The sequence below is a fragment of the Anastrepha ludens genome, chromosome 5, assembly GCF_028408465.1.
Source record: "Anastrepha ludens isolate Willacy chromosome 5, idAnaLude1.1, whole genome shotgun sequence".
Taxonomy (NCBI): Eukaryota; Metazoa; Arthropoda; class Insecta; order Diptera; family Tephritidae; genus Anastrepha; species Anastrepha ludens.
The window spans coordinates 117731245-117747884 of record NC_071501.1 but is presented as its reverse complement, the minus strand read 5'-3'; the positions used below and the strand labels follow the sequence as shown (position 1 = coordinate 117747884).

The following is a 16640-nucleotide window of genomic DNA, read 5'->3' as shown; positions in this document are numbered from 1 at the left end:
ATCCTTTATAACGGATGCACGAAATTTTTTTTTACATGAGCGAATGCAAAACGTCGTCAAATGAAAAAAATTATATGTACTTTATTTTACAAAAATTTGATGGGTGTTAAAACTGCGTAGCCAAATTTTTGGAAAAATTCTGATTAAAAACTGTGATATATGATGAAAATTTTAACTACTTAATGTAAATTTTATTTTAAGTTTTTAACTTGGTTTCGTATTTTTTTTTTTTATTTGATATAACGAAGCATAGTAAATAGTCAAAACTTCATTGAATCTGTGAAGCCTTTATAATTATTTCGGGTATCTATAAGAAAGAACTGCAACTGCAACTTGCAACTGCAGTTTTTCCCTACCGGGTCGCCGTCCCACCTCACCGACACCTATACACACATTTTCATAGAGCAAACAAATTGTCGTACTTTTTTCTTCTCCTCAATACCTTTTAACTGTTTCATTGTTGTAACTCATGTTGATTTAAGCCGTATGCTGTTGTTGCTTTTTTATTGCTGCTGCATATTTTTAAAATACATACAACACTTTTGTCACAGCCAGCATGTTTCGTTTGAGTTCTCGCCCCTCTCCAGCTTTTATCGCCGGTTCGTGCATTTGTTTGCTGGTTTGTTTGTGCGTCGGTAGCTGTTTCGTGCCGACTTGTGCGTGCCAAGTGTGAATGTTATTAATTCTTTTTTAAGTCTTAACAATTTCTTCTCCTTCTGCTGCTTCTTCTTTCATGCCAGATATTTAGATATATGCATACCCGTGTATTAAGGCGCATGGGTGCGTGTTTGTATGTGCGCGTGTATGAAAGCACTGCAACTTGCAACAGATGCAACAAAATGTGTGACAAAATGAAAATGAGGCGTTGCAAGTGCAACACCAGCAGCATGTAGTAGCAGTAGTAGCAACAACAAAAAACAAAACAACAACATTAACAACGAACACCAACACCCAACCCTTGACGGCGTGGCATAGCTCATTTAAAATTCAGAATGGGTGATTTAAATTCAAAAGGAGGAAAAAAGTAAACGAATATCGGAGAGATCTCAATTTGAAGTGAGTTTTTGAATTGAGCAAAAAACAAATTGAAAGGGATTTTTTTTTTAAGTAGAATGCAAATTCTTCGAAATCCTAACACAATTTCTATTTTTAATTTGAATTTTATTTTTCTGAACGGAATTCTGTTTGAAAAATATAAAAGTCGAGTGCATAGGTAGAAGAATTATTGTTCAGAGTGCGGTGGGGGAAGGATTTCATCAGGGGTAAACTAAGATATTTCTTCTGCACCGCTCATTAAGCTTCTAAATGCGTTTCCAACCATGAACTGCAGCAAGAGCTTAGCATCCAATATTTATCGCCATGCAACTTGTAACGGTAAAGCTACTAAGGCGTCATTGCCATGAAATCAAACTACACCGCTTAGGGACTTAAGTGCTAGGTTGTGACAACTTAGATGTTTCTCATTTAATTTGAATCATTTTTTTATGAAAATATAATTCATTCGCCTACAAAAGCCATATTAATCCAAGTTACAACCTTTCAGAACATTAAAAAAAAATCAAATTTTCAAAGTTTTTAATCAGAATTTCTAGAAACATTTTTAGCTATGCAGTTTTACAGCACTTTGAATATTAGTACAGGGTACATAGGGTAGTTGAGGCATGCATATTTGTGTCTACTGTATAACTTCCCGAAACCATTATTTTGCTTTATGCTCTTTTTCAGTTAAGACATGGAGTACTGCAACTTAACTCAAGAAATGAAGAGACATCAGACACAGTTTTCATCACTTTATGTGCAGGCACACCGATTTACAATTCTCCAATTTCTTTAACTCTCCATTGGACTCCTTTTTAAAAACTTCCGTTGGGCACTCGGGTTTGCTCATTTTTCGTACTATTCGACGATCCTTTTCAAGAGGTTATATCCATAAATCAATGGAAAATTAAGTTCTAGGAAGCTACCTGGAAGCTCAACAAGTCGTTAGCTATAATAAAAATGCGTTAAATTCATGTTCAAAGTCGAAAAAGTCTGGCCAGACCCGGGTGCCCAACAGAGGGCTTAGTGCGTCCGTTCAGTAGTTCACAAAATTTGCCGTGAATCGAAAGCATTAGGCGGCGATGCTGAATCTGTTGCAAAACGTAAAGAACACGAGAAACGTTTTGACACTGTCCAATCTGCAGAATTTATTCAACAAATGCAAAGGATCATTGGCGAGGACCCTTCAAAATCAATGAGGGCTCTTATTTTTTCTTGTTGTCCATGAAGATCTCCGGTATAAATCCTACCGAGCAAGCACAAGAAGAGCGAGTCATCCGATTAAAATGATTTCTAAGCAAAATCAACACCCTGAAACGTCTGAGATGTTTTTTTTTTTTCTTTGACGAAAACAATTTTCACCAAGACCAAAAGACCAGCCGCAGAAATGACCAGCATAACAGATGGCTATGTTCCAATCCTAAAGAGCTTCCTGTTATCCAGTGTTGTTAGTTTTAGGTGTTATGAGCTATAAAGGACATGACAAGCCACCACACTTTTTTATTCAAGGATTTCGAGTGAGCTCTTCTGCATGTATCGAGGTTCTAGAGGCTGTAGCGAAACCCTTGATTGATAGTGTACGGTACGGAGTGTGGAAGGGAAATGGAGGGACCTACGGTTTTAAGCCGACTCCGAACGGAAAATGGCTTTTATGAGGAGCTTTTTCATAGCAGAAATACACCCCCGGAGCTTTGCCATTGCCTACCATTGACTTGCGAAATTTCCAGCTTTTCCCCGCGAATCTTATTAAAGCATCCCAATGGGCTTCAGATCAATCCGCATAGTTATATGAAGGCCAGTATAGCAGTGTTACCATATTTTTGTAATATTACTATTTTTTATATTGTTTTTTTATTTCCTTATTTTTTATTTTATCTTTTTTATTTATTCAGTTTTTTTTTTTTATTTTTTAAACTTTTTTTTAATTTTTCATTTTTTTATCTTTTCTTTATTTATAATTTTTTATTTTTGTACTTTTTTATTTATTTACTTTTTTTCAATTTTTTTTATTTATTTTTTCAATTTGTTTAATTTCTTTTTTCAATTTTTTTAATTACTTATTTCTTTATTTTTTAATTTTGTTTTAATTGTTATCTTATTTTTTTATTTATTTATATTATATATTTTTTTTTATTTATTTATTTTTGTTTTTTTTTTTCCAAGTAAAAAATTAAAATCTTCGCGATCCCAAAATGTATGTTCAAGTGCCATGGTTGGTTGGTTGGTTTAAGGGTGACCCCGCATCGGAGTGCCACATAGACCGCAAGTTGGGTCCGTTGTGTTGCCCTAGAGCTCATTCTGTTATATGATTTCCCCACCTAACCGAGATTTTGGTCAAAGATATTAATTCGTTTCGAAAATTTGATGAGAGATTCGATTTTCAGGTTCGAGAGTACTGAAAGATTGTCAATTGTTGGAGAGCTTAGAAGAGCGAGTCGACTTCTGGCTAGACCGGGACAACTGCACAGCAAATGTCTGCTCGATACTTCCTCATCTTCGTCCTCGCAGTATCTGCACAGGTCGTTTTCAGGAACCGCGGCCGACGTGCGTGAGTGCCCAAAGGGCAGTGGCCGGTGATAAGGGATATGCCTTAGTTCGAAGTGTTTCGAAAGACTTATAAGGGTGTTTGTCTGTTTCAGATTGTAGGATGGCCAGATTTGTTTGGCAATGCTGTGAAATTCTCGATCAATGATCATTTTACATGTTGAGAGCGGAATGTGCATTGTGGGTAAGTTACTAATATTTGATTGCGCAGCCCCAGCTCTCGCGAGCTCATCAGCTTTGCAGTTACCTTCGAATCCACTGTGACCCGGTATCCAGATAACTTGGACAGAATTCTGAACACTTATCCCGTTAAGAGATAAGAGACAGGATCGAACCACATCTGAGTGGGTATAAGAGGAGCTGAGTGCTCGAACGGCCGCTTGACTGTCAGTGAAAAAGGGGATATCCTCCAGTGATATTCTCTTTTCTATTATAATTTTCGCAGCATACCAGATAGCGCATACTTCCGCTTGGTGTATTACAGTGTAGTGTAATCTACAGTAATCGGGTAATCTAAATGATAGATTGATGTAAGGGAAATTGGAAAAGATTCCAAATCCCACTTTACCGTCTTGTTTTGAACCATCTGTATATATATTCAGAGGGCCATCGATTTCGGTAAGATTTCTTTTCCATTCTTCTCTGGTTGGGAGTGAACAGCAAGGGTGGTGATGGAAGACTTACATGATAGTCTATGTCGGAAGAGATAACCGTGTTCCTGTTCAGTATGGCCGAATGGCCAAGATACTTATTCAATTTCGATATAGCATTCATGCGTGTCGCTGCTTTCGCTGCAATCGCTTTGCCAGCCAGATCGATAGGGAATAAGTGAAGCAACGTATTTAGAGCCTTAGTAGGTGTTGTACTTAAGCATCCTGTTATCAGGAGGCAGGCTGTTCTTTGGACTCGATCAATTGTGGCTACTCTACACCGTTTTTCGAGTGCTGTCCACCATACAACCAGACCGTATAAGAGTATCGGTTTCATGATCGAGGTATATGTCCAATAAATGATCCGAGGTGAAAAACCCCAGGTTTTGCCTATAGCTTTCTTACAAGATAAAGAGCTATGAAAGCTTTTTTACATCTGTTTTCGATGTTCAATTTCCAACTCAACTTCCTATCTAGAATAACTCCTAGATATTTAGCTGAATCAGATAGGAGTAATGATTCCCCTTTTAAAGTGATTGTTATGCAGTGGAGGGGATTGTTGTTTTCTGTTGAAGAGAACAAGATCTGTCTTTGCTGGATTCGCATTTAGTCCGCATTCGGTGAACCATTTTGACAGAATATTGATTGAGCGTTGCATGAGCTCAGTGAGGGTATTCAGGTGATTGCCTGACACGCAGAGAGCAATGCCATCGGCATAGGCTACAACCTTGCAGCCTGCTTTTTCGAGATTTCGAAGCAAACTGTTTACAGCGAGATTCCAGAGAAGGGGTGAAAGTACTCCGCCTTGAGGAGTGCCTTTGACGGCGTACATTCTCATGCGGCTTAACCCAAGCTCTGAAGTGATTATTCTATTTTGGAGCATTTGTTCGATCATCTTTCGGATGGAGTAATTAATACCCAATTTGGCAATTTCAGACAGAATAGCGTTGGGTTCAATATTATTAAAAGCACCTTCTATGTCCATAAATGCGACAAGAGAGTACTCCTTATTCTGAAGGGAAGTTTCCACTCTTTGCACCAGTGAATAAAGTGCCGTTTCAGTCGATTTCCCTTTAGTGTAGGCATGTTGTGCCTCAGAGATCAACTTAGTATCAGTTGGGTTTTGATTTGCTCATCTAAGACTTTTTCAAAAGCCTTTAAGCAAAAAGAGGTTAGGCTAATGGGCCTGAAGCCGTTTGGTTTGCAGTGTGAAGGCTTCCCCGTTTTCGGAATGAATACTACCTTCGATTTCTTCCAAATTGTCGGAAGGTAAGAGAGATTTAAACACTTGTTAAAGATCCTTGTTAACCAAGGCAGTAAAATTTCCAGTCCTTCTTGAAGTTCTGCTGGAACGATGTTGTCAGGACCTGGTGATTTAAATTTTTTAAAACTTAATATTGCTATAGAGATGCTATTAGAGCTGATTAGTTCTGATCTATTCCCATAATTACTCTGAAGAGTGCTGGGAAGTGCAGTTAGATGGGAACACAGCCTGTAAAGTGAGATTCTAGAAGTATTCTGAGAGTGTGGTCAGTTGAAGTAGTCCAAGTTTCATCTTGAGTCATGATAAAACTGGGAGAGACTGGGTTTGATGCAAGAATCTTGCGTAGTCTGCTTACTTCTGAAGAGTTCTCTAATTCTTGAGTGTATGATCGCCAGGATGTGCGTTTTGCACTTCTGACAGCTTTCTTAAAGTCTTTGAGACATTGTCGATATTCTTCCCATTCGTCTGTTATTTTAGATTGGTTAAAGAGTTTCCGAGTTCGATTGCGAAGTTCTGAGATTTCTGGAGTACACCAAAAAGGTTTATGCTTACCTCCTGTTTTCGTCAGGGGGCAAGATTGTCGTGCTGCGCTTTGACACGTCTTCGTTATCATGTTGACAGCCTTTTCGATGTCGTTTTTATTTGCCATTTCAAACTGCCTGATATCAGGAAGTCCATTGGCAAGATGTTCTTTATATTTGATCCAATTCATACGTTTTTTGTTAAGGTACTTCATGGGTTTTGCCGTTTCGGCTTTTAAAGTGAATGTTGTATAAAAAGAGTGCTGTTTATCAACGCTCCAGTCCTGCACCAGTTGTGTACATGATTCGCTAGCAAGAGTAATATCGAGTACCTCTCTTCTAGACGAGTTAAGAAACGTAGGGACATCACCTCTATTATATATATCAAGCTTATTCGCTAGAATATAATCAAAGAGTTGCTCACCTCGTGTGCTGTTGTTTGTGCTACCCCAAACAATATGATGTGCATTAGCGTCTGCTCCAATAATGATACCTTTCTGGATCAGATGCGCCGTATTGACGAGCCTTCTCACTGCTTCAGCAGGAGGCACATCCGCTGCGTCGTAAGGCATGTAAGCCGGCACAATCCAGATCGGGCCGTGGACAGCTGCAACCTCTATGGCAGTGGTGTCAGCACTGCTAAAGGGAAGAAGAAAAGCATTCAAAGCAAGCGCTCTGACGTTAGCCTCACCTTGAAACAAGTGCCATAGACCGCATTTATTCATTTAATTATTTATTTTTATTTATTTTTTTTTTTATTTTTTTTTATTTATGTAAAATTTTATGAATTTTTTTTTATTTTTATATATTTTTTATTTATTTTTTTTTTATTTATCGATATTTCCAATTTTTTTTAATTATTTATTTATTTTTATAATTGAATTTTTTTATTTTTTTATTTATTTTTATTTAATTTTTTTATTTATTTTTATTTTATGTTTTTATTTTTCTTTCATTTTATTATTTTTACCTTTTTTTAGTTTTATCTGTTTTTAAGTATTTATTTTTATTTATTATTATTTATTGATTTTTTCAATTTTTATTTATTTATTTAATTTATTTTTTATTTTTTGTTTATTTATTTAGTTATTACTATTTATTTATTTTTTTTATCCTTTTTTTTTATTTATTTTTTTATTTATTTATTGTATTTATTAATTTTTTTTATTACCTATTTTTTTTCTCTTTTTTATTTTTATCGTTTTTTTATTTTTATTTATTTATTTTATTATTTGTTTTTGTTTTTTTTATTTATTTGTGTTTTATTTATTTTATAATTTGTTTTTTTTTTTTGCAAATAAAAAATTAAAATCTTCGCGATTCCAAAATTTGTGTTCAAGTTCCATAGACCTCAACTGAAAGTGACCAAAAATGTGAATAAGACCACCTAATCATTCAACCTTAACCTCTGAAGTGTCCCCATTTCTCTTGTCAAGTTGCGTTACGTAAGGCAACCGCACAACTCTATTGTTCTGTCTTTGATTTCTGATCGCTGGCTAAGTGAAAGGTATTAGTGACGGCCATTTAATCGATACTGTTTCTGTAACTTTGTTGGCGCTCCCGGTACATTCGATTAAGCGCTTCTTTACTTTTTATCACCTCAATTTAGAATGTACGTGTTTTACTAGATTTCCTTCTTCCCACTTTTAGGTACTTGATATTTATCACCCAGCCCGGAGAGTATACACGTAAACTCAGTGAATTAGTAAAAGCTTAAGAGTTAATTTTGCCAGAAAAATTACTGAATAAAAAGCTATTTCTTTTACAATCAACATTCTCTTCTATTCATTTTTGCAAATTTTTAAAACTCATTGCGCTCAAAGCTACAACGATTGCTGATGATGCAACAAAAGTGCCTGATATTTTAGTGCAAATTACCACAACAGAGCACTACTCGTACAGGTGCAATCATTTTTTTGCAGTTAAACATTTTTTTTTTTCAACAAAATTCATTACAAACCATTGGCGGTGACTTCAATTATATATTCGTATTTTTCCATTATATTTCCTTACGAGGGTAAAGCGCGCTTGCGGCGATTCTCTTGCGCGGCTAAGTTCGTTTCATTTGTCGAATGTTATGTGAATATGTATGCATGCATGTGTGTGCTTATGTGTTGTGCAGGAATCGCAAGGAACGAACTATGTATTGTAGTAAGTGCTCAACTCAATCATTGTGGCCTTTCATTTGTCGTAAAAGACGCCCCTGAGGTGAGTTAAGAGGTATTGGCGTTGTCGGCGGCAATTAAGGAAGTTATTAATTTCGTCACATTTCATGGCATTAGTACTGTTAAGACAGTCGGTAATACCGCATAGCTCTATGCATACTTGCATATACCTACAGTTATTTTTATAACTCACGAAATCAAGCACAACCGACTGAGAGTGTGAAAGTTGAAATGGCCTATGGAAGGAGGAGTGCCTATGGAGTGACAGTTTTCGTATGAATTGGATAATTTATGTCGAATGCTGGTAGATTTCTAAAAGGCGAATGTATATATATATGTATATAGAAATATATATGAATATGTATGCTTGTGGATATGTATAAACAGCGTTTTTCTTGGCCTTTTATTAATTGTATTTCTCTTATCCGTCATTTGAGCTAGCCGACTCACCATCATTTCTTTTTCATTACCTGCAATGCAATACGAGGGGTGCCTTTTATATTTCGGGATTTGGCAGCCCTGGTGTTGCAATCTGGCAACTGACAGCTGTATCGCAAAGTTTGTCATTTTTTTGGCTTTTACGTACTCAGAACGTTTTGAAATACCAGCGCTATTTGTGTTGTTTACAGTAACTTAAAAGATTCCTCTCGGTCCAAAAATGTAAGTAAATTGTGAACATTTTCGTGGGATTATTTTTTACAACTTTCGACGTGGATTAACTCAGCAACAATGCATGGATGAACTTAATTCATTTTTTGGCGATGAAGCTCCATCAAGGACCAGTGTTTATCGATGGTATGGTGAATTCAATCGTGGTAGTAGTTCACTCCAAGACGAATTTCGTGAAGGTCGTCCAAAATCAGTTGTTGTTCCGAAAACCATTGATGCTGTGCGCGAACTGATATTGCAAGATCGTCATGTGACCTATCGTGAGATTGAGACAATCTTAGGCATTAGTGGGACCAGCATACATTCAATATTGCATAAACATTTGACTGTCAAAAAAATTTGTTCGCGTTGGATCCCACACAATTTGTCAATAGCTCAAAAAAAGGCTCGTGTCGATTGGTCGAAGGAAATGCTCAAAAAATACGATCGCGGGGCTTCGAAACACGTCTATGACATCGTGACAGGTGGCGAATCATGGATTTACGCGTATGAGCCCGAAAGGAAACAGCAGTCGACTGTATGGGTGTTTCAAGCTGAGCCAAATCCAACAAAAGTTGTTCGCGCACGAAGCACTTCCAAGCAAATGGTCGCCTATTTTTTCGGAAAAACTGGGCATGTCGCAACCGTACCACTAGAACAACACAGAACAGTAAATTTTAAGTGGTACACAACAATTTGTTTGCCAGTTTTCTTCCAAGAAATTACTAAAACCAATCGCCAAAGACGGATCACTCTTCGCCAGGACAATGCGAGCTCTCACACATCGGCTCAAACAACTGCATTTTTGAGCACCCAAAACATCGAATTAATGGGGCATCCGCCGTATAGTCCTGACTTGGCACCGAATGACTTCTTTTTATTCCCGTACGTAAAAAACAAACTGAGCGGTCAACGTTTTTCGACACCTGAAGAAGCGGTTGCGGCATTCAGAATGCATGTTTTGAAGGTACCTCATTCAGAGTGGCAAAAGTGCTTCGACAATTGGTTCAAACGCATGCAAAAGTGTATAGATCTTCATGGAGAATATTTTGAAAAACAATAAAGTGATTTTCGATGATTAAAATTTGTTTTTGTTCTCTAATCCCGAAATATAAAAGGCACCCCTCGTATTAAAAATGAAACGCGAGCGTTGTAAAACAATAAAAAAAATTACAACAACGAATCACAAATTTTGTTTGCAAATTGGTCGCTCGAAAATGTGCGTGTGAGTAAAAGCCAACGAGAAATGATTGTACAAAATGAATAAAATGTATATAATAGACAAACAAAACGCAACAACACTGTAACAAAAATTAAATAAAAAGAAAAAGAAAACAAAAAAAAAACTAAGCAAAACAAAAGCAATGAAAAAAACTAAGGAAAAAGGAACACAAAAACTAAATTCAAAAAAATTAAGAAAACAGGACAGAAAAGCAAAACACAAAAAAAAAATTCAGAAAAACACAAATTTCAAAAACAAAAAAAAAGGGGAAATCGTACCCAGTGTGTTTTGTGGAAATCTCAAAGAGCCCTTCCTTTAAATAATTTTAAATTTAATTTTGAAAAGAACTTTCAAAAGCTGCACCAAGATGTAGGTAGGTAGGTAGGGAAAATGGCAAGAGTGCCACAGGCACACTTCAAGTGCCATTTTGATACCATAATGTGGACCATTCATTACCTGTGCAAAGAAAAGTTATTGGGAAGAGAAAACCTTCTAGAGCCATCCAGTGCTGTTGATGTAGTGGAGGAGAGAAAAGGGATCTAGGCTGGAGAATTTCTTCAAGTCATCCCCAAAGGGCACGCTAAGGAATGTTCAACAGTCTCTTTCTCTGCAGGATCCCCACAGCTTGTGCAATAGGGGTTGTACGGAATTTCAAGCTTTTCCGCATGAGTACCGATCACCCAGTGACCAGTGAACACCGCAATGAGTTTGGAAATTAAATGGCGGGGATTCCCATCACCTTAAGCGTTCTGTTTCTATCGTATAGGGGACACCGATGTCTGCGAGGGGGACAGCTGAAACCGATTCTGTCGACCCCTTCCTGGCAAGCTCGTCGGCAATTTCATTTCCCAATATACTCCTGTGCCCAGGGGCCCACATAAGGGAGACGTTTCCTGCTCGATCGAGATGTTTGAGTTCCTCCTTACAGAAGTTCATCAGAAGAGAGCTGCAATACGGCGACGACAGTGCCTTGATTGCAGCTTGGCTATCGGAAAAAATATTAATGTCTCCCTCCCAACAGCGGTCTTGAAGCATTTTGCATGCCTGCAGGATCGCGAAGACCTCTGCTTAAAAAACCCTGCTCGTTTTCGGCAGTTTAAAGGAGACCGAAATGATGGCTGATTTAGAGAAAACCCCCGCTCCCACTCCAGATTCCATTTTGGATCCGTCAGTGAAAACAGAGGTACCTATATCCGTGCCGACTCTCCCCTCCTTCCAGTCTTGCCTGCTCGGAAAGATAGCCCTAGCACAACCCTCAAAACACAGTTTGCGGATGGAGAGATCAGTGCGAAGAACAGAGAAGGAAGGGGAGATCTGCTTCAAGATGCTACTATGTCCTGCAGGAAATTGTCACCAAGATGTCAGTAGTAAATAATTCTTCGACGGTAGCTTTTTTTATGTCATCTTTGACATTTGTCATAAAGTCAGATTTAAAATTTTAACAACACTAAAACAACCCGTTAAACTTACTGGAACTTTTTATGAAAATTATCGATAGGTAAGAACAAAATTCGTGATTTTCTTGGTGGAAATAATCGTCCGAATGAGTCGACAATTCAAAGGTTGGTGACAAAATTTCAAGAAACTGGTTCTGTCAAGGATGGAAAATGGACTCGCAGACCAAAACCGCTGGACGCTCTGTTCAGAATATTGCTGCTGTAGCGCAAAGTGTTGCTGAACAAGCTTCAACTTCGATATCTAAACGCTCGCAACAATTAGGCTTCATGAACGACGAGTGTTCGTTAGATTTTATCTGTAGATATTTGAATTGGTGGATATTTAAATTATGTCATTTTTCACATATAATTGTCAAGTGGCGTACTTTAAAGAAAAATATAAAGTAGTGAAAATTGGCTTTTTACCAAGCATCTTTTTTAGGGGAACAGTGCGAGTATTCGTTATATGGAAGAAAAAACAACAAAAAAAGAACAAACAAAAAATTATAAAAAACTAATTCGAATTTTGAGCTACTGTAAACTTCCACTTTGTTATGCCAAAATTTAGTGGGCTATAAAACTGCATACCCAAAATTTTTCTAAAAATACTACGTACAAAATTTCACATTTGGTAACATATTTTGTATTTAACCCTCCGTTGGACACCGTCCAACCAAACCTTCGGTCGGGCACCAGGGTATGGCCTTTTTTCGTCCTGTTTGAGGATCATTTTTAAAAGGTTATATCCATAAACCGTAAGAAATCTAAAGGAAGCTACTGGCAGCTCAACTCGTTAGCTATAATAGAAATATGCTAGACTCACGCCCAAAGTCGAAAAAGTCTGCCCAGGCCCATGTGCCCAACGGAGAGTTAAATGAAATAGGGTTTCTAAATTCCAAAAGATAGTTAGGATTTGTTAAGCTTAAGCGCTTGCACGATTTTGGAACGAGAAACTCGATGGCGAATTGGAATAGCATCTTTCAAGCAGAAGTTCTCGAGATAAAGAAAGCTTGCAGGATAATTAGAAACCATCCACAACAGCTATCGGAAGTATGCATTTTTTTCAGATAGTCAGCAGCCATCTTAGCTATAAAGTCACCGAAAACCAATTAAAAAAATTAAATTATATGCCTTACGTCGCATGACAGACATCATTCTCATCCGGGTACCTGGCCATAGGAACATATGTAGGAGGAAATGAAAAAGCTGATGAGCTGGCAAGACAGGGGATGTTTACTCTAGAGTGTCCGAAGTGGTAGCAGTGGGCTGCCCGCGAAGCGTCTACAAAAGGGACATTATTTTGCAATTCCAGAAGCAGGCTGTTGCCAGATGGAACAACACCCATACCTGCAATATAGCGAAGGAAACGTGGCCCAATTTCAACAAATCCAAACCTGACGAGTTTTTAAGAAAGCCACTAGCAGACACATTCAGAATTACGTCAACAATAACCGGCCATTGGCCTTTAGGAGGCCCCGCCAGGAAGATGGGGTAGCCGTGCAACGATGGATGTAGAAGCTGCAATCAAGAAGATCCTAGGCAGACAGTCTTCCACTAACTGTCTGAGTGGCCAAGTCTGGGTGCTATACGACATAGAATTTTGGAGAAATTCTCAATGAACAACCTGGTGGAAATTGCAGGAAAGAAAATGGATGATTTATAGTCAAATCAAGATGGTTTGACTAAATAACGGCAGTGGTTCTACTAGTGGCACCGTTTGTGTTAATTGCGTCTGGGGTGAGTCACTCAGTCAGCACCTCTACCACCATCATTGTGGTTGGTGAAGGTAGCCTTAGAGGAGGGCCATTGGGGTTTATTTGCTTCTAATGGGAGTTTCTGATAATCAGCTTTTTAGAGTTAATAGCAAAATTATAAAAGTGGTACAAGTATATGGATTTGGCTGCTCGATGGGCGTCCTAATTTCCTTGGATATTAGCGCATCCAGGAATTCACATTAGCTTGGTTTTGGAATTCCTTGCAATCTAATTAATATTTTATAGAGTTTTCCAAAAGAAATGAGCCGTTTAAAAACCACAGAACAGTGAAAAAAGATGGTTACAGCCTTAAAACGGCTCGGCATATACGACTAAGGAATGCCATTTTAGCAGTATTCTTTTATTACAAGTGTTTGTAGGGAAATGTTTTTGCTTTTACAACAACAAAGTTAAGAATCTCAAAATTCCACTGAATACACCGCCATAAAGATTTTACTCCCTGAATAACAAACAATTTACTTCAAAAATAAATTCTGCACTTCGTCAGCAAATGCTTTTTCGAACCACCTCCAAACCTCCAAACCACTAAACCGACTCAACTTATGGTAAATACTTTTTTGTAATGGCGCTGTGGCATGCAGAATAACTACGTATTTTGTCAGCTTCATCAAGAAAACATAAATACGAACAACAACAACAACAATACTACGGCAGCAGCAACAAAAATAATGAAAGCAATAAGCGGCAGCAACAACACCAGCAATCACTTGGAGCAAAACAAGCAAAGAGTAGGCAAAAAATGACAAATGCCGGTAAGTAAACGGCAATAGCCGTGCGATGGGAATTACACACCTCAGAGGCGATGGCGGCGAGCTTAGTGCAGCCCAAAGCACTGTGGTGTGGAGTTAGGTAAGCCAGCCAAGTCGTGGCGATTCCAAGTGGACTACATGTGCTGAAGAGCACGCGTGTATCTAAGTAGGGTTTAAAAATACCAACCTAAAATGCAAGAGTTGCGGCGAGGCAAGTGCGAGGCGAACGGAACGTAACGGCGGCGACCGGAGTGAACATTGCATTTACATGCATATGTATGTAATGGGTGTTGTTTAAGAGCCTGAGAACAGAAGATGGTAATATAAAGGAGGGGAGGTATGGAAACTGTTTTCTGAAAGTATCAGAATGGATAGATACCTGAGAGAAGCTGGAGCGGGAAACAGATTAGAGTCTTTCGTGACAATCAGGCTGCACTAAAGGCAGGTTGATCGTCAGTATTATTGCAGGACACAATCCATGGGGTCAACACTGGAGGATATTTACAGATTTGCCAAAGAATCTGAAAAATTGTCACAGGACTAACAATTTCTATATCTGTATCTATTCTTTCCTATCTCTTTCTCTGATACTTTTCTTCTTCTCTCCTTGACAATCAACGCTCTTGCCAGAGCTTTAAATGCAATGCAACCTTTTTATCCTGAGTGTTTTACGAGCTACCAAATCTCTCGGCGCTTCTTGGCTCGGCCTTTCAAATTTCAATTTTTTTAATATAAAACAGAAATATTCTTCGAGGGAATTTTTTTTATTATAATCAGGTAGATAATTTCATGGCATTTTTTTTTTTTGAATATGAGCTACCGGATATGTCCGTCGCGGCTACGAGTTATGTTACATGATCCATTCCATCAATCCAATTTTTGACTAATCTGTCAAACAAATCTGGCCGTATGGCGTCAATGGGGGCTTAAATATTGCAATAAATGAAAGGCCTGGTGCGTGACAACTATTCGGAGAATGTAGATTCGAATCCTTGTGCATGAAACACGAAAATGATGGAAAAGATTTTTTTCTAATAGCGATCGCCTCTGGCCAGGCAATGGCAGACCTCAGAGTGTATTTCTGCCATGAAGAATATCCTCATAAAAACCACCTGCCATTCGGAGTCCGCTTAAACCTGTAGGTCCTTCCATTTGTGGATCAACATCAAGACGCACACCACAAATAGGAGGAGGAACTCGGCCAAATACCTAACAAAAGGGTGCGCGCCAATTATTAATTTTTATTTTTGAAAGCGCGAGTTGGCGAGTTTCGCCGTCTTTTTGGAACCAAATGCTTTCGATGTTTAGCTGATTAATTTTTGTAAACAAAAATTCTGTTAGCATGGCGCTATTCGCCGTAAAGGCAGCTATTTCCTCGTTTCATGCCCCAGTGTTCTTTGAGCGCGAACAGATTTTTTATTTAATTATTATTATTATTATTACAATATTTTTTTTTTTTTAATAAATTTCCACAATGTGGAGGCGTTGTTCTGTCATTAAACGATGCATGCTGACTTGCCAAATCTAACTGAACGGAAATGTCAATACAGTTCCAGCCATTCTCAACAGTAAAAGCATAGTTATTGATATCGCTAGTTCACAAGCAGCTCAAAAAAACACCCGCTACATACAGACCACTTCTACTTGGTGAGTGAGTCAACTGCAGAAGCAACTGCATTGGCAAGGAATGGGGAAAAAGGTCGAAAAGAAAACTTGCAACGCTACTTTGACAAAACAGAGGCGTCGTTCTCGCATTCTGTTGCTTCTTCGCTAGAGCTGCATATCCGCCGCGTGCCGTGGTGCTGAGCTGAGATGTGCAGCACTGCAGTTCAAGTGATTTGTATGAGTATTTGCGTTGCTCCGGCTAAAGCCTTGCCTGTGTAGTTATTTTTTCTTCAGTTTTTTTTTTTCGCTTCATTGTTTTCTTTGCAATATACTGTGCACAGTTATTGTTGTTGTTCCTGCTACTGCCACTTTAGTTGCTCGCATAAATAGCGCATTTATTCGCCAACGTTGCGTTGTAATGTTGTCATAAACTAGTTTGCCCACATTTCACACACACACACACACACATACAAACTTATCTACATGCATTGGCTCTCGCTCCCTTTCGCTCTTTCGACCTCATGCACATACCTTTTAGCTGCTTAGCTGCTGCTTTGGCGCTTCTTCCTTAAATTCATGCGGCCAACGTACCAAACACACAGCCACACACACACACACAAACTCATTTAAATTTATAAGCCCGCAGCCGGTCTTTCGCAGTCTTAGCTGCTGCTCCACTTTAAGACCACTTTTAACTGCTCGTTACCCCCAAAAACAGTAATATTCTCGCACATTTTTTAGGATATAAAACATAAATAAATTTCAGATACATACCGTTAAAAATTAATGCCAAGAAATTGCCTGTAAAGAGAGCAAAGCAAAAAAGAGTATGCGTTAAAAAGATTGAAAAGTTCAAAAGGAAAAATGCAGAAAAAATTAAAGAGTTTGGCAATTTAAAGCTGCCGCAAAAACACCACTGAAAATTACTTAAAATAGCAGCATTAAAAAGAGTAACGAATTTTTTCCCTCCCATTAATGGCCACCACTTCTGTTTAAATAATATCCAACAGAAATGGCTAATTT

The 16640-nt window shown here is 38.1% G+C and overlaps 1 protein-coding gene across 4 annotated transcripts in view; it reads right to left on the bottom strand.

Moving 5' to 3' along the window:
- Positions 1-16640, bottom strand: part of LOC128865138 (vitellogenin-like) — a 172053-nt gene that overhangs the window by 76344 nt on the left and 79069 nt on the right. For all 4 annotated transcript variants that reach the window (XM_054105155.1, XM_054105154.1, XM_054105157.1 and 1 more), the window contains exon 2: positions 16392-16418. The gene's annotated coding sequence lies outside the window, so the exon portion shown is untranslated. The remainder of the gene's footprint in view (positions 1-16391; positions 16419-16640) is intronic.